The 19,339-nt window shown below is 40.6% G+C and overlaps 1 pseudogene; it reads left to right on the top strand.

Annotated features, from left to right (window-relative positions):
• The first annotated feature begins 351 nt into the window (after nt 1-351).
• LOC114225938 (microtubule-associated protein RP/EB family member 1 pseudogene) lies at nt 352-1,176 on the top strand (annotated as a pseudogene).
• The last annotated feature ends 18,163 nt before the right edge of the window (nt 1,177-19,339 follow it).

Here is a 19,339-nt window from a genome sequence, read left to right as displayed (position 1 = left end):
CACTGAATCTAAAATTTACATGGAAGAGTAAATGTCCACAAATATCCAAGATACTTCAGAAAAAGAACAAGGAAGAAGATTTGCTCTGTGAAATATTAAAATACTTTATAAAGTTGTGGTATAATTTAAAAAGTATGACATTGACAGAGAGATAAAGAAATCAGTTAAACAAACAAGAAATACCAAAAACAGACCTGATACATGATACATTTGTATAACATGGAGGAGGCATAAAAATGAGTAGAGACACAATTCACTATTCAAAAGATGAAACTGGGACGATGGATTTTTCTTATTTAAAAAAGAATTGATCCTAGGACGGAACCGAAGCTGGGCATAGGCCGTGGACGTGGTCCCACCGAGAGCCGAAGATGGCAGTGAATGTATATTCAACATCAGTCACCAGTGATAACCTAAGTCGACATGACATGCTGGCCTGGATCAATGAGTCTCTGCAGCTGAATCTGATGAAGATCGAACAGTTGTGCTCAGGGGCTGCCTACTCTCAGTTTATGGACATGTTGTTCCCTGGCTCCATTGCCTTGAAGAAAGTGAAATTCCAGGCTCAGCTAGAACTTGAATACATCCAGAACTTCAAAATACTACAAGCAGGATTTAAAAGAATGGGTGTTGACAAAATAATTCCTGTGGACAAATTAGTAAAAGGAAAGTTTCAGGACAATTTTGAATTTGTTCAGTGGTTCAAGTTTTTTGATGCAAACTATGATGGAAAAGACTATGACCCCGTAGCTGCCAGACAAGGTCAAGAAACTGCAGTGGCTCCCTCCCTTGTTGCTCCAGCTCTGAACAAACCGAAGAAACCTCTCAGCTCTAGCAGTGCAGCCCCACAGAGGGCCATTGCAACACACAGAACTACTGCAACCCCTCAGGCTGGCCCGGGTGTGGTGGCGAAAGAATCCTGGTGTGGGCAGCGGGGATGACGAAGCAGCTGAACTGATGCAGCAGGTCAACGTATTGAAACTTACCGACGAAGACTTGGAGAAAGAAAGAGATTTCTACTTTGGAAAGCTAAGGAACATTGAATTGATTTGCGAGGAGAATGAGGGGTAAAACAATCCAGTATTGCGGAGGATCGTGGACATTCTGTATGCCACAGATGAAGGCTTTGTGATACCTGATGAAGGGGGCCCACAGGAGGAGCAAGAAGTGTATTAACGGCCTGGACCAGCAGAGCAACATCCGAATTCTTCACTCCAAATCATGTGCTTAACTGTAAAATACCCCCTTTTATTATTCTTAGAGGACTCACTGGTTTCTTTTCATGAGCAAACAGTACCTCTTCTTAAAGTGCACTTTACAGAAATTTCACCCTTTTTCCAATGAGTTTGAGTTAGGAGCTTTTACCCTGTAGCAGAGCAGTATTAACATCTAGTTGGGTCACCTAGGGAACAAAGAGGCTGACCATGGGGCTCACCGTGTGGACGCTGGTAACACTGATTGCTGGAGAAGGTGTTTTTATGTGATACACTGAGGTGGAAACCTCAGTAGAGAAATGTAAAGACTGATTTGAATTTTAAGCTAATGTGAAATCTTGGCAGAGAACGTTTTAATAAATAAATGCCTTAAGAGTATTTAAAATATGCTTCCATATTTCAAAATATAAAATGTAACATGACAGGAGATTTTACATGTTTGACATTGTATCTGGGAAGGAAGAAGGGCCAGACCTCTGGACCTTTGGAATCTGCTGTTCACAGGCCTTGCAGGGCTGCTTGAATCCTCAAAGACCCAGACCTTGGCCCAAAAGGAAAGTTTAAAAAGTTGCTCTGTAAAGCCATTTGGTGTCCTTGACCAATAGTATCCCTGCTCTAAGAAGTAAGAGGCATTGTTGCCTGGATGAATAGAGGGTGTGTTTCGGCCCTGGGATGTTTGAGATGAAGAGCTTGAATTTCATTGAACATTTCTCTGACGATTTTTCCAGTTATCCCTGAAATTTCTATGTATTGTGTTTCTTGGGAAATGAGGTATGTCCAGTTTTTAAATCTAACAACTACTTTGGGGGATTTGCCCACATCTCTGGGATTTGAATGGGGGTTGTGTCCCATTTTACTGTCTTTTAAGTTTACATTGAACATGTTTCTCTTCTCTGCTCCCCTCGCCCACTGGGGACTCCTCCTTGGCTCCTTAAAGTTTGCTGCTTAGAGTGTAAGTTCAGCAGGCAGATGGTCACACTGCAAGTTCTTTCTGGACTTCTGGCAGAGGGAGTGACCAGTGAAGGCCATCGCTACCTTGGTATCTGCAAGGCTGGGTGTTCTCGGTACCTGCTGTCCACCGCCCTCCACTGTTATCGGAATACTTTGCCAGTGCACTAATCTCTTTGGAGATAAAATTCGTTAGCATGTTACTATATGTTAATTTTCTTTTGCAGAAGATACAGTACTGTGTCTGAATTAATTATTAATATTTAAAATATTTCATTCCTTAACTCTTCCTCATTTGCTTTGCCCCTAGCCTATTCAGTTCTTTGTTTGGCAGAATTCTGCAAAATGTGTGTCACACACTACTGAGATTGTTCAGCCCCTGATGTATTTGTATTGATTTGTTCCTGGTGGTAGCTTGTCCTAAAATGTGTGTAGAAAGCAGATATTTTATGATAAAATTGTTGTGTAGTGCATGCTCTGTGTGGAATTCAGAGGAAAACCCAGATTCAGTAATTAACAATGCCAAAAAATGCAAGTAACTAGCCATTGTTCAAATAATAGTGGTACTATTTCTCTTTTGTGGCCTTTTAGACTTTTGTTGCCCTAAAATTCCATTTTATTGGGAACCCATTTTCCACCTGGTCTTTCTTGACAGGGTTTTTTTCTACTTTAAACAGTTTCCAAATAAAATTCTGTATTTCAAGAGAGAAAAAAAAAGAATTGATCCTCTATCATATTCATTAAAAATTCTAATTAGTTAAGTACCTAGATTTAAAGGAACAAATCTCTATAATTTTAGAATAAGAATTTTAAAATGTCTTTATGAATTTAGTTTGTTCTGATTAAATATGGCATTTATTGTGATTGGTAATTGATCATGCTGTATTGGAGTTTCACTGTCTCTGTCTGCTTAATATTTTAAACCTCATCTTTGCCAGTGAAGACTTCACATCTAGAATACATGAATGACTCCTATAAATGCATAAGAAATAAACAACCCCATAAAAATGGGCAAAGGGTATGAACAGGCAACAAGCAAATGAGAAAATGGCCAATAAGGATAAAAAATGCTCCAACTCAATAGTAATCAGGTAGATGCAGTTTAAAAAAACCAACAAACAAATATTTTTAAAAAGCAGTGAAACGCTAATCCCGATTCTTTAAACTGACAAAAATTTAAAATTTTGACCACACCAATCATTGACAAAAATATGGAAAAATAGAAACCTCACACACTCCTTGTCTATTCTGACATAAATCACATTGAAAAACAATTTGGCAATATCTAGTACAACTAAAAAAAACCTACACGTCCTATAACTCAGAAATTCCACTTCCAGTTTCATACACCAGAAGAACCCTTTCACACAAGCACAATGAGACACTGAAGCTTTGTTCGTAAGAACAACAAATTAGAAATAATTCAGATGACTGGCATAGGGGAATGGATATAAAATGTGTGACTCATTCATGTGGTAGGATACTCTACACTAGTTAAAATGAATAAGTATATCTATATGTATTAATGTGAATAGATTTTTTAAAAACATAGATTGAATGGGGGAGTGAACTCTTGTACAGTATGGGAATTTTTAAGTAAATTTTAAATGCACAAAACATTACTATGTCATTAATGAATATATGTAGTAAATACAGAAAAGTCTAGACTGAATACACACCAAATTCTTGGAAATTTTTCCCTTTGAGAAAGGACAGAAGGGAATTGAACTAGAGAGGGAAATACAGGAGATTTAAACTTTTTCTATGATGGTTTCTTTCTTTAAAAACAAATTTGTCACAAACTAGGAGACAATATTTGCAAAAGACATATCTGATAAAGAACTATTATCCAAAATATAGATGAACACCTACAACTCAATAATAAGAAAACAGACAGCCCAATTAAAACCTGGGCAAAAGACTTAACCTGACACCTCACCAAAGAAGACACACAAGTAGCAAATAAACATAAGAAAGGATGCTCAATACCATACACCATTAAGGAATTGCAAATTAAGACAACAATGAGATGCTGCTATATACTTATTAGAACCGTCAAGATCCAAATCACTGAACACACCAAATGCCGGCAAAGATGTGCAGTAACAGGAACTCTCCTATTCATTGATGGAGGAAAAGAAAAATGGTTACAGCCACTTTGGACAACAGTTTGACAGCTTCTTACAAAACTAAACATACTCTTACTATATTATCCAGCAATCACACACCTTGGTATTTCCCCAAATGAGTTGAAAACTATGTTTACACAAAAATGTGCACATGCATGTTTATAGCAGCTTTATCCAAGATTGCCAAAACTTGGAAGCAACCAAGATGTACTTTAGTAGATGAATGGATAAGTGAACTGGTACATCAGACAATGAAATATTATTTGATCCATAAAAAGACATGAAGGAAACTTAAACGTTATTACTGAATGAAAGAAGAAATCTGAAATGGCTATAGTACTGTCTAAGTCCAGCAACACAACATTCCGTAAAAGGCAAAATCATGGAAACAGTAGAAAGGTCAGTGTTTCCCAAGGATTAGAAAGGTGGGAGTGATGAACAGACAGAACAAAAAGGAGTTTTCAGGGCAGTGAAACTTTGTGTGATACTATAACATTGGATAGGTGTCATTATTCATTTTCCAAACCCATAGAATGCACAACACCAACAACGAACCCTAATGTAAAGTATGGACTTTGGGGGATAATGGCATGTCAGTGTTGGTTCACTGATAGTGACAAATGCACCACTCTGGTGCAGGATGGTAATGTTAAGGGAGGCTGTGTGTATTGGGGGGGCGAGTAATTTAGAAACTCTCTGTACTTTCTGCTCAATTTTGCTATGAACCTAAAACTGCTTTAAAAAAATAAAGTCTATCCATTTTTTTTTTAATTTGAAGTATACATGAAAGAAGTTAGTATTTGTTCATCTGGAGTAGTGAGGATCTAGGTTTTACCATATTATCATTTATAGTTTTCTCTTAATTTTCCAATAAGGCATTCTAAAGAAAATAATCATTGGAAATATGTATCAGCAGCTGTACATTAAAGAAAATACAGATGAATATTTTATAGTAATAAAGCTATAATTCACAGAGAAGATCAAACCATCATAAATATTTACACTTCCAAAAAATATCAGAGAAATTTATCAAGTAAAATCTATTAGAAACACAAGGAAACACTGAGAAGACCTCAATCATGGTGGAGATCTTCACTTACCTTTCAAAAAAATCAATAGGTGAAATAGATAAAAAATAAATAAGGATATAACAGATATGAACAAACCATTGCAAGCCTGATTTAATAAATATATTTTGAACTTCGTAATATAAAACATATTGCATATTTTGAATTTTATATTTGAAATGCTTTTCAAATATCCTTGGAATATTTTTCAAAAATTGATTCTATATCAGACCACAAATAAAGCTTGAAATATCTAGAAAATAGAAATATGAAAAGCCTAGTGTCCCGGCCCTATGTTAGAGCCCATTAGGAAGGAGTCAGGCTTCCAGGGAAGGACACCCCCTTGCCAATCTCAACATTTGAAGAAGTCACTCAGCACAACCCTCAGATCTTACCTCAGGGGCAACTCTACAGGGCTGCTAAAGATGCCTTGAGCCATCGTGTCCCTCTTTAGAAATTCCTTTTCTGAGGAGTAAGAAACTAAATTGAATGGGGGACAAAAAGCTACAACTGGATTCTTCTTGACCTAATTTACTTAAGTCACGTTTCCAGTCTCTCAACCCTCTCTTTTTTTAAAAAAAAAAAAATTTTATTTATTTATTTGAGAGAGAGAATGAGATAGAGAGAGAGAGCATGAGAGGGGGGAGGGTCCGAGGGAGAAGCAGACTCACTGCTGAGCAGGGAGCCCAATGTGGGACTCGATCCCGGGACTCCAGGATCATGACCTGAGCCGAAGGCAGTCGCTTAACCAACTGAGCCACCCAGGCGCCCCTCTCAACCTTCTCTTTTAGAGGCACCTGCAATGATTCTCTGAAAATCCTTTGCTGGTTAAACTTCTCTTCAAATCAGTTGAACTTCTGGAGTAAAAGAGGCAAATGTGGGGGGAGGGGGGCGGGAAAGAAGAAAAAAAAAAAACAAGGGGCGGCAGAGGAGAGAGGAAGGTAAGGGACTGGTGAATCTCAGACACCAAAGGGAAGTCCCATCAGCAGAGCACATGCCTCCGGCTTCCCGGATGGAATTCTTCTCTGGCTAATTTAACATATGTGAGCTACTCTTGCTCACCAGGATGAGCAGTATACGTCAGGTTTCCACAGCCATTCGTAAAACCCCAGAACAGACTAGTTCTGCACCCTCCCATAAACCTGAGTCAGAAATAAATGGGAAGATTTATAAAGGGGAGGTGCAATTCTTCTGCTACATTGGTTTAAAGATGGTGAAATAAATGAGTTAAACCGTTCGCTCAGAGTGTTTCATGAAGCAGATCTAATGTGCAGTTTTGTGACCTGATGTGACTTTAACTCTTCAGTAAATCAAAAAGCTTAACAAATATTAAGATGGCAAAGATTACCTGTGTGGGACAGATTTGATCTTTCATCCATTATCATTCAGGAAACCAAGGGCTCCAGAAGAAAGCAGCCAGCATGTCATGTGACCGGTGGGGGGCGGCAGGAGTGGGGTGCAGAGCGGTTATGGAAGAAGCCAGGAGCCTCACAGTAAATACTGATCTTTCTGATCCTCCAAGAAGGATGCCTGAGATTTACAACCAGGGAAGTTTCCAGAAAGTGAGGCCTGTCCCTTTGCTGGGTGTTTCCTGAGGGCCTCTCTTTCAGCTCCTGACACCCCACGAAGCAGGTCCTTACACCCCCAGCACCAGCCACTGTGCTCCACAGATATAAGGCACAGATTAAGGTATTGGTTCCTCTTCAGGGAAACAACACAAATATTGCCCCAGGACACCGCAAATCAACTGGGAAATCCATGTGGGAGAAGATCCCTCCAAACATGCAGTTCCAGGAGATTGACTTAGGAGACCCCAAGTCATCAAAGCTTTCCATCTAAAGGGGGCAAATGAGTAGCAGGGCCATGTCAATGGTCTCACCCCCTTTTTCTCCTTCATATACGCCAAAGCCAACACTGGAAGCCAGAGATGGCCATTTACCCATGAAATGCCTAGAACCTCCAAACCCCAGAACTGGAAAGACTTAGCAATCATTCTGTCCTGGGACTCAAACAGTGACCAGTGGAATCCCAGACCTTCACATCCCTGTGCACCTTGAGGACCATCAAGGAAGTGAGGGACAGGCAGGTGAAGAAGGACCAGGGGGTCTCCTCACTGATTCTAGCAAAGCAGCTCTTATAGGTATATATTCTATCCATTGAAATTTTGTGTTAAGATATCTTGGGAAAAGAAAGGCTACCTCTGCTTATTTTGCATATGGCAAACCTGAGGTTCAGGGAAGAGAATAGCAGGGCACAGTATGAAACTGAGCTGTAGGCATGTCATCACCATAGGAGTTCAAAGGAAGAAAGAAGATTACCTGCCAAGACAATCCCAAAGCCCACCCTCATTAAGATGCCTTTGAAAGGGGAGATGAACCAAGAAAAGCCAAGATTCGGGATTCCTGCAGGTAAATTGGTGACTATATTTGAGAAATCGTACTGAAGTTGTGATTGGTGAAATGGGCCCCAGGGTAGCAGTCCTGCACAACTCAAAGGCACCCCGTGCCTGCCCCGAGGGCCCCCAGGGTGCATAGATAAGCCCTTCACCCGGGATGACAGAGACCTGACCTTCCCACCCAGTAAAAAGGCCAGTCAGATACCTCGCCCCAATTCACTTCCTCCACCAGCATATATGCATCTAGAATCTGCTTAGAATGTATCCAGTTGCTCCTTTTCAGGGCTCCCAGGAGGCCCCACTTGCAGGAGGCATTCTTGGTGCTGAGGCTCATAGCCTCAGCTGTTTCTCAGAGAGCAGGAAGAAACTTCCCCTTGTATCCAGGGATTTGTCTTGACTGTTAAAACCGAGGGAATGAAGGAAGAAAGAAAGGTTTCTACTGAATTTTGTAGAGGTTTCTACTGAATTTTGTCCTGCTCTCTAATCAAAATGACCTTTTTTAAAAAAAATTTTTTGAATTTTTAAAGGTATTAGCCTCTGTTATTATTTGTCTGGGAGTCTATAATAGTCCCATTTTATTAGATCCAAATTTCCTATTTAGACAACAGAGCCTAAGAGCCTCTTCAGAACAAGTAAATAATATGCATTTTCCAAAGTAATTTGCAGACAAAATACATATGCGCTCTGCTCAGATTACCGAAAGAACAAAATCACCAAGAAGATGATGATGCTGTTTAATAATGTCAAAACTAAATATTTTTGCACCCAAACGGAAATACCTGCGATGTCCTGGAAAGGTGCCCTTTAGCCTGCTTGATAAATTATACCTTATTTTACCACCTTCCACATGCCATCTCTGATGGTTTTGAAAAAGCAGCTGGAAGAACATCAGTACTATTTTCAGGAATTGATTTTTCCCTGTCCCCTCTCCCTCTCCCATAATCAGCCACGTGAAAACTCGCCTCGCGTCCACTCTCAGAAACCACCTTCACAAAGGGATTAGAGCACCTGTTCGCCAGCCCCAGGTCCCTTCTGAGGGCTGTCTCCAAGCTCGGCTCTGTTTGGACTGGGCCCTGGGCCAAGGAGAGTCCCGCTAATGGCTGACCTCCACCAAGCACCCACAGGCAGACAGACAGGAGCAGTTGCTCCATCCACCCGGAGCCCAGTAACAGTTGGGCTAAAATTAGTCTGAGGCCTGGAGACAGACTGATTGGAAGGAGAATCAGAGATAGGAGAGAGAGGGGTGAGAATATCCTGAAAGACCAACTTTGGAGAAGTAGTCTGGGTCTTTCCTAACTGCCTTAAGGATGGGGAGGGAAGTAGAAGATTCTAGATAGGGGCCTGACGGCAGCTGCCTGGAAACATCAGGAGACACCTGGGGTCAGTTACGCCCTCACTCTCCACTCAGGCAGATCCCCATCTGTGCCTCCCCTCTAAGCTGCCCTCCCCACTGCTTTCTGCTAAACTCTGTCTAACTCTTCAGAAACTCTTGTACATTCTCTCAGAAAATTTCCCAACATGAATCCTGATCAGTTTGGAAAGATTTCCTTGTTTTAGACCATAGTCCAAAATGGTCAAAGGGAACAGAGATGATTAAAAGTCCAAGCGCACGTGTAAATCAAATATGGACTTGTGCACAAATCCCCAGACCATTGGACGTGAGGGTGTTAGTGTTTGTCCTGCTCCTTCTACTGTAGATCACTGGAGTTCAGTGTTTCCCTTGGGAATCTGCTTAAAGCGAAAGTTAATGATCCTAACCACATGTCCCTTACAAGAGGTTTATTACTTTTAACAAAACAACAGAAAAGTGGAGGTAGGGGCGCCTGAGTGGCTCAGTTGGTTAAGCGGCTGCCTTCGGCTCAGGTCATGATCCTGGAGTCCCAGGATCAAGTCCCGCATCGGGCTCCCTGCTCAGCGGGGAGTCTGCTTCTCCCTCTGACCCTCCCCCTCTTATGCTCTCTCTATCTCATTCTCTCTCTCAAATAAATAAATAAAATCTTAAAAAAAAAAAAAAGAAAAGTGGAGGTAGGTGTCCATCTGAGTCACTTGGGCAGATGATGCTCTAGACTATATCCTCCCACTCCATCCCACTCCCTCTCAGAGGCAGGAAAAGGAAGCCAGGGACTGGAGTGAGGGGAAGTGACCACACTTTCCATGGCTTATTGGGTTCAGTTTTACAGTTAATGTAAGACACAAAGGCCTCTGGCTACTCTCGGTGCTAGAGGATTTTGCACAAAGTGCTGGTTTGTAATCAGTGAGAGAAGGTGAGCTCTGACCCTGAGCTACTGGCCTGACTTTGAGCATCAGGAAAAGACCATTAGCACTGGCTATTGCCACTGCCAGGTTGATTGGTGTCACAGGTAGACATGGGAGGCTGACTTTCACCTTTAACCATAACATTGCCCAGTATTGCTTAATTCTGTGAACTGGGGTTATTTTCCTAGTTACAAAGGCAGAAGAGATGTTCAGCCCTGGGCATTTAAAAATGGCAGATGCCAAACTCTAAAGACACCTCCCAGAACAGAGTTCACTGGAAGAGGTTTCCAGATTGCTATGCTGATATTTAGAAGGACATAACAGTCAAGAGGATGTAATAAATTTTGATACATTCCCTAGGAAAGCAATCATAGAACTTTAGAGTCACATCTTGACATAGTCCACAAAACTACTTCTAGTTAAATGTACTTAGATTTCTTTGGAATGAGCATTCTTTATACTTTCTTAGAATGCTCTCCGGTTGTCAGCATTAGACTGTGGGTTCCCCTTGGAAAAGTGTCATGTTTATTTCTAACCCACCCCGCTACATACCTGCCCCAGGGCCTAAGACCCAGAGTACTTTATAGATGGGTGCTCCAAACACGTTGTTGACATTTGATGGGGCTCTTGAGCTTGGTACTGTTTCCGTCTTATGAAGACTTGCACACACAGAACCAAATGCTCTCAAAACTGGTTGGAGATAAGGACACTCATTGACAAACATCAAACATCCCTAATTTCCCAAAGCCCCAAAGGCTCCATCCGAAGGCCAGCAGAGTCACAATGGATACTTAATGATGAAACTCTTTCCGGGTGCTTTCATGTTAACATGGTCCAATGTAATGTCAAGCTGGGAAGAATAAAGGTTAATATATTCTATTAGTCCCAATTGTCATAAGAATTTTACCTAACAATATGGTTCATTAAATGCTGAATCTAACAATTATGTTCACCATAATAGAAATTATTCAGACAGATATGATCTGAATAGTTGTGATTTATTAATTTAGACACAAATTTAATTAGCAATTGATTTCAATTGTGTCTCCCCCTGAACAATAACTTTTGTGGAAATGCATCCTAGAAAAAAAACACCAACGAAGAAATATCAGGTAATAATAAAGAAAGCAACCACTCCACTTTCAGAAATGCTATTATGGCTTTCCCCTGAAACGCTAACAAAAATAATTCCAGGCAGCTTGAAGAGGTGGCTCTTTTCCCCCCCATATGAAACACTGCTCCTGATCCCATGGGTAAGGACATCCCAGTGCACTATGGTGCTGCAGACAGTCACGGAGCAGAAGGAATGTGAGAGCCCCAGGTTCTTCTGGATCTACTGGAGAATCCCATCTCTAGATCCAGGTCTAGACAGAGAACAATTGTTCTGGCTTCCATCTCCTGTGCCCTGGGGGGCCCTGAGAAAAACCCAGTGCTACCCCTCACTGCCTACAATTTCCAATTTCTTATACTGGGACCCAAACTTTTGCATTCCTTTTGCATTCCTTCTTGGATATCAAACTCAAAAGAATATTATCCATAATCAAAAAAAAAAAAAAAAGAAGACAGAGAAAGAAAGAAAGAAAGAAAGAAAGAAAGAAAGAAAGAAAGAAAGAAAGAAGGAAAGAAAGAAAGAAAGAAAGAGAAAGAAAGAAAGAAAGAAAGAAAGAAAGAAAGAAAGAAAGAAAGAAAGAAAGAAAGAAGAAAGAAAGAAAAAGCAAGCAAGCAAAAGAAAGAAAGAAGAAAGAATGCTTTACTTTTAAAAGGGCAAAATGGATTTTCCTCCTAGTGGTCTTTCAATCAATTCTTTACACCCAAGTTTATTCCTACCCCAACTGCATCTGATAGACCAGTAACAATTTTCCATTTAGAAAAAGGCAACATTTGGCTTTTCATGATGCTCAGAAATTTGGCGTAGAAAGCATAGGGAGGGTGGGAGGAAGCAGAAGGAGGAACTGAAATAGATATCTTCCTTCTCACCTTCTTTCTACTGGCCTCAGCCTTAACTGGCTTCCCTCCTAATGGTTCCATGCCTTGGACCATCAACGATCATCAACTATATTCCTTTAACAAATAAATATATAATAATAGAGGTAGACATTTGAAATTCCGGACTTAAATCTTTTCACATTCAAATTGTAAAATCTGGGCTCCTTGGTGGAATGGTTGATTCTAGAGCTGGGGCATGAATTATGCAAAATGAGCCTGGAGCATCTAGCCATACCAGGCAACCAGCAAGACTACCAGATATTATCAAAAGGATGCAAGTGCCAACGTAAAAGGGCTCCAATTGCAAAACGTTTGGGTAACTTTATTGAAACATATCAAATGCTTTATAAATCCATGATTTCCCGATGATACAAAACATCACCACCTCATTGGTCATCTTTGGAGAATAAAGGAAAATGGACTCATTACCATAAAGGGAAAGGGAAAGAATCACACATTTATCTGCCTTTTCTGTATGAACTGTATCTCAGTGTAAACAAATAGTTGATGGGGAGAAATTCCCCTTTAGAGAAGTATTCCAGCTGACAAAAGAAGAATAGTAAAATCTGAATATCACCATTTTGTAACTCTAATAAGTAATGAATCTAGACAATGCTCTTCAGTGGTTACTAACATCACAAAGAGCAAGATGACCAGGCATTATGTGCCTGTGTGGATGGACAGAACATTATCTATGAAGTAGCCTTATAAAAACATTGAATCTGGTTGCAATGGACTAAATGTTTCTATTCCCTCCAAATTTGTATGTTGAAACTCTAATCCCCAATGTGATGGTATTTGGAGGTGGGGCCTTTAAGGTCATTAGGTCATGAGGGTGGGGTCCTCCTGGATGGGATTAGTTTCCCTATAAGAAGAGGCTAGAGCTAGCCAACTCTTTCTGCCATGCAAGGATACAGCAAGAAGTCAGCAGTCTGCAACTCAGAAGAGAACCCACCAGAACCTGACCATGCTGCACCCTGATCTCAGACTTCCAGCCTCCCGAACTGGGAGAAATAAAGTTCTGTGTATGAGCCACCCAGCCTCCAGTACTTTGTCATAGCAGCCTGAACTAAGACACTGGTCAAACCGCTAGATCTAATTACCAATTGACAGGACATACTAGAGGCAGAACATATTCAATTATATCACACAGATGCATTTGCAAAATTAAGAATGTGGAAAACTTTATAGGACAAATCACCTGTTTTTCTTTTAAGCCATAAACTGCAGGCACATTTTTTTTTTAAATAGCTATAAAAAGAGCAATGGAGAAACCAATGGATGGCAAGAGACTTTCTTTATGTTGTATCAACCAAGTGCGATGTGTGGACTTTGAATGCTCCTTCAAACAAATCAACCTAAAAAAAAAATAGTATGAAATAATCCGAGAAACCTAAACACAGACTAAACATTTATGATATTAAGGAATTGGTATTTCTAAGTGTGACAATAGTAACATAGTTCTGTGAGGTTTTGTTTTGTTTTCTTTTTAACCAAAGAGTATTGTCTAGGGGTGCCTGGGTGGCATAGTCGGGTAAGCAGCTGACTCTTGGCTTCAGCTTGTGATCTCAGGGTCATGAGATCAAGCCCCATGTTGGGCTCTGTGCTCAGCACAGAGTCTGCTTAAGACTCTCTCTCCTTCTACACCTCCCCACCAAAATAAATAAATAAATCTTAAAAAAAAAATAGAGTTTTGTCTTATACAGACAGGTACATACTAAAATATTTACTGGTGAAATGATATTATGAGGGCCAAGACCAAGGGTCATGAGATCAAGCCCCATGTTGGGCTCTGTGCTCAGCACAGAGTCTGCTTAAGACTCTCTCTCCTTCTACACCTCCCCACCAAAATAAATAAATAAATCTTGTGATCTCAGGGTCATGAGATCAAGCCCCATGTTGGGCTCTGTGCTCAGCACAGAGTCTGCTTAAGACTCTCTCTCCTTCTACACCTCCCCACCAAAATAAATAAATAAATCTTAAAAAAAAAATAGAGTTTTGTCTTATACAGACAGGTACATACTAAAATATTTACTGGTGAAATGATATTATGAGGGCCAAGACCAAGGGCCCCCCCAGTGCTGCCTCCTAGATGCCTCCCTTGCTCCTCCCCAGCCCTGGTCTTTGTGTGATGTCTGGAATTTGCTTCAATAATCCAATAGTGGGGAGAGAATGGTGGATGGGAGCAGAAATGAAAGAAGACTTGAAACTATCTCTAATAAAAAATACAATTTAAAAAAATCCTTAAAATTGGTTGTGATGTTTTATTTTTACATTTCAAGCTAACAGTAGATTTTGAAATAAGTGACAGTAATTACTGTTTTCAGATTTCCTAACACTCAGCACTAGACTATATAAGCCCTTTCACATCAGATCTTACTCAGCTTTGTTTGATTGACTCAAAAATAGGCATGTACATCTCTATGAGCCAGGCTGGGTACCTGGAGCTGAAAATGCAGCTTCAGGCCAGAAAGTCCCTGTCGTCCACAGAATGCTTACACTCTAGTCAGAGTGTAAGGCCAAAAAGAAAACAAACTGACACAAGAGGAAGGGTTGCTAAGACAGAAAGTCCCACAGGGGGATGTATTTAAGGAAAAGAGGCTGGGAAGGCCTCTCTGGGGTGGCGCCCCTTGAGCTGCGAGAAGAGAAGGAGTAGGCCGTGTGAAGGGAGATTGAGGATCTCCCGCAGAGGCAGTGAGAACCCAATGCACAAAGTCCTAAGTCGAGAAAGACCTGGCAGGTTCAAGAAAACAAGAGACAACCGGTGGGATGGGCACAAAATCATAAGGGGCAGAGAGGAGAACATGAGGTTCAAGAGATAGGCATGAGCTAGATCAGGTGAGACTTGATGGGCATAATACATTGTTTGTCTGCTCAGTTGTTTTTTAATCTTATATCCATTATAACAATCAGAGTGTCTGGTGCATGATAAACTCAATGTGTTGGTCTGGATTAACTCCTTCTATACTGTAATTGGAAAGTGGCTGTATTAGACCTTCAGAAAGTCATCAAGAAGATATGACCACCAACTGACCCATGAGCTTGACCCGAGGACTTGGAGGCTTCTCACCCCATCCCCATCCACTTACCTTTCTCACTCCAGAGGCTGCTCCAAGGACAGAGCCTTGAGAGAGTGATGTGTTGTTGAGAACACCTACATGGTAAACATGACTGAACCCAGTGAAGGCCTCTTTATAAACTTTTAAAATTTGGCAAGCAGGTGCAGGGATTCATTCATCTTGTTGCCACCCAAGAAATTTCCCTTTACTTCTTAAAACTGCCACCTACCAAATTACAGTGGCCTGCCTCTCTCTTCCATTTCTCCCTGCCCCCCAAGTAAGTGAGCTTTGTTTCAGATTACAGCCAGGAAGTTCCCAAGAGGGTTGCAAAGCAACACATATGCTCTTTATAGACAAATTCTTAAATTTGTATTTTTAAAAAAACAAGACCACAGGACCAAAATGAAGTCACTTATGCTAAGCCCCACATCACCAAACCAAGACTTTTTATAGTTTTGCCTCTCCCCAAAATGGAATCTTAAACCAGTCAATCAGGAATCACCTGATGGCACTCTTTAGGTAATCTGCCTGATAGACACCTGTCATTCCCTAAAGGAAAGGAACCCTGCAATAACCAACCCACTTTTTTTGCCTAGTGTAACTTCCTTGTTCCCATTCCGTTCTACCTGAGTCTTTCATTTTGTACAGCTCCTTGGAGCTCCTTTCTATCTGCTAGATTGGATGTTGCCCAATTTGAATCAATTTTCACTCAAATAAACTCAAAAATTTTAATATGCCTCAGTTTATCTTTTAACAGTATTAACCAGAGTCCTGTTGATTTCTCAAGTCTCTCTGTTTATTTCAGGAAACCTACTGAAACTGGTCTATTTAACTCCTTTCTTGCTTCAGCACAGGTTTGGCAGAGAATAAAATGTCAATGAGTCTAAGAGTCCTTCATGCTTTTCCACAGCTTGAAGTGAGTTGCAAGGTAGAATTAATTGGGGTTGGCAGGACTAGAAATTGGACATAGCCTCTTAGTTCCAGGGGCATGAAGTCTTCCCAGTTTGGCTTCCTAATTTGGTTTGAAATAAATTTCTGGAATGTCAAACATCCCCATATTCAAAGGTAAGTATATATCTATATTCCAAAGCCAAACGAAAATGTCTTTTAGATTATCTGTCATTTTCTATTACTTGTGATACAGTTCCCTTCATTTAGCGCCTATGATCAAGAATTAACATTGCACCTCAAATACAAATGAATGGGAAAGGTAACAGAGGGGGAAGGCTTTCAAAATAGCCTAAAATAGGAGCAATTTGTCCATGTCTAATTTGTTGGGCAAAAGGACTTTCACCTGTTAGGAGAACAAGGTAATCTAGTTTGAGGTCTTGAAAGAGAGAACAAATGGAGTGTTCTCTTTCTTCATAATTGTTCACATTTAATGGCATTACAAGGGCATGTTAGCTATTCCAACCGAAAGCAATTTAATGAAAATGTATGCATATTGGTGGCATTGATATGTTAATGCTACAAATGAAATATAAATCTTTGGGGAAACAAATGCAAGGGAGGGTACCAGGAGGCTTTGTTCACCAACTCACATGGAGTTGGGCTTCAGGAAAGAATAACCTGTAGTCTGTTCTTCCTTCCTGCCACCTACAGGTCCTTGGTACAGGAAATTCAGGTAGATGGAGATTGGGAAGACAATCATTTGGGATCTCCATGGTCTGAAACCACCTCCAAAGGCAACAGATCCCACCACCTGGAATTTACTCTCTGTCCTCAACCCCAACCTATATCTTCATTTGCCTAAAATAAAAATAAGAAATTCAAACACATGTAAAACTTCATCTTTACCAAAATCTTCCTTGATTAACCCCATCCAGATTGGTCCCTGCACTTGGGTTCCATTTACATACGAACTTTTGCACATGTTGATGTATTGCTTCAAAGAGCATAATTTGCTGCTACATTGTTCCAGATCATTTCATCTGAGTATTTTTGTGTTTATTTGAGAATTCAGGTGCCTGGAACTTTTCCCTTTCATTTGGGAATTCAGGTATAAAGTCAATTTTCTATAATTGTTTGTGGCATTACTCCCAGAAGGGGAACTATTAGATGACATTTCCATCAGAGATGAAAACTCACCAGCCATTTTGTTTAAACATTGCTTGGTCACTGGAATTCCAATTCAGTTGGTATAATTTATATTGATTCTTCCCATATGTTCCTTTATCAAGTCTTAGTATCTCCACTTCCTTCTCCTGCCTCTTTATCAGTAGGCTCTAGGCACACAGATATTTGCCTGGAGCCAATCAATTCTGATGCCAATATGGAGTTTCACACTCACATATACAAAAGTAAAAACAAAAGTCTAAAAGAGACTAGTGAAAAAAAGAAAAACTAAAAAAAAAAAGCAAAAAGAAAATAATAGGCTTTGATTCATTTCCTTAAGGGTCTTGGGTCTGCTTTCTCTTAAATCTGTGGACTTGTTTCTTCCAATCTGTAGCCAGGACACATAGTCCTTTATTTTCATGGCAGAATGGGCATCTTCTTACATGAAACCCATGACCTGCTTGTCAGGGAAAACCACAGCCTTTTCAGCAACCCCTTCTTTACATTCTTTTTTTTTGTTAAGGATTTATTTATTTATTTTAGAGAGAGAGAGTGTGCTCATGTGAGCATGAGGAGGGGCAGAGGGAGAAGGTGAGAGAGAATCTCCATCAGACTCCCTGCTGAGCACAGAGCCCCACGTGGGGCTCGATCCCAGGACCCTGAGATCATGACCTGGCTAAAATCAAGAGTCAGCCGCTTAACCAACTGAGCCACCCAGGCCCCCCCCCACCTCCCCCACCCCCACCCCCTCACCCCCCCTCCCGCCAACAACACACATTCTTGTCTCTTCCCTCAGACTCTCAGGAGGAAAGGCCCTAAGACTATGAACCAGAAAAACATAAAGGTGATAAAGATACCTAAGGTGATATTAGACTTTGCCTGGAGCAGATTCAAGGGCCTTGGAGCATCTTGAAAAGCTGACTCTGATTTTCACTTCTATTCATTTCTCCACACAAAGAAGTATGAAACGTACAACCAAAAGTGGAATAGGTAATATCGGCTCATCCCTTCTTTGTTATTCTTCTAGTGCCATCTTGAACTCCAGCTCCTCAGAAAGGGCTCCTTAGGCCCTTACCCTGGACTGGTAGCTTTATTCCTGGCCACACCCAGAGCACTCTGTATGGAGCATGTGCTCCTCGTGTGCCAGACCTCACCACCAGAAAGTGTGCTTTGAGAGGAGAGACAGAATTTCAGTCAGCTTTTATTCCCACAGTATCAAAAAATATTTATTTAATAAATTTTGATCCATCTAAAACCTTAGCTTCTAAAGAATCAAGTCTTATTACTTACTGTACGAGATATCTCAAAGTAGAACTAAATAAAAACTATTAAATAAGAATTAGTGAACACTGTCTCTAGACCAGTCAATGGGAAGTCAGTCAGAATTTGGGCTAGGTGAACACTGGTGGGGGAGGGGAGAACAATAGCAAAAAGAATGAAGAAATCCATCCCAGTCTAACTGGCTCCAACTTCTGGACATTCTCCTATCCTAAGCTGGCCCCAAGCCCCTGATCATCATGAGAAGCAAAAGATTTCTTCTTCTAAGAAGAAGAGAAAGAGTGGTCTCTAAGGTATGTCTTCAGGGTGAGCAGGGGTAGGGTAAAGATGGTAATGGAAGGAGGGGTTGTGATTGAACTCTGGGAATCATCTGCTGTCCAAGTGGATGGGGTCTAGGAGATTCTCATAGTCCAATTCCATATAGAACAGATGAGAAAAATGAGGTTCAGAGAGAATAAATGATTTTCTAGCCATAGAGTTGATCATGGGCAAAATGGGGATGAGAGCCCAGGTTTCTGACCCCTTGTTCCAGATTTTGAACTATTTAGGTCATTTAACTATACCTCTTTAATAAAAATGACATTAATAATCGAAGTGACCACTTCAAAATAATCTATTGAAAGCTGGAGACTCACTGAGTGAGTTTTTTTTAAAACCTCCCTATAACCTATCTATGAGCAATACAAATAGAAGTGATCTAGGAACAGGATGGGAATGTACAGTGTTAACAAGGATGTGAAGCGTATGGCTAATGGGGGGAGGGGACAGTCAGCACAGATTCTTAAGAGAACTAGTTCACAATATCGAATAAAGTCAAAGATGCATATTCCCTTTAATCTGGTGATACCACTTCTAGGTATAGAAACTTTGATACACATACATGAGAAAAAAATGTTCATTAATGAAAATTACATTAGAAATAATAACCAAGAGGTGCCTGGGTGGCTTAGTC

This window comes from Eumetopias jubatus, unplaced genomic scaffold, assembly GCF_037043125.1.
Source record: "Eumetopias jubatus isolate StellerSeaLion01/CBP00866 unplaced genomic scaffold, mEumJub1_p1.0 scaffold_12, whole genome shotgun sequence".
Lineage (NCBI taxonomy): Eukaryota > Metazoa > Chordata > Mammalia > Carnivora > Otariidae > Eumetopias > Eumetopias jubatus.
Note: the sequence above shows the minus strand (reverse complement) of the source record. Positions and strands in the feature narration are given on the sequence as shown.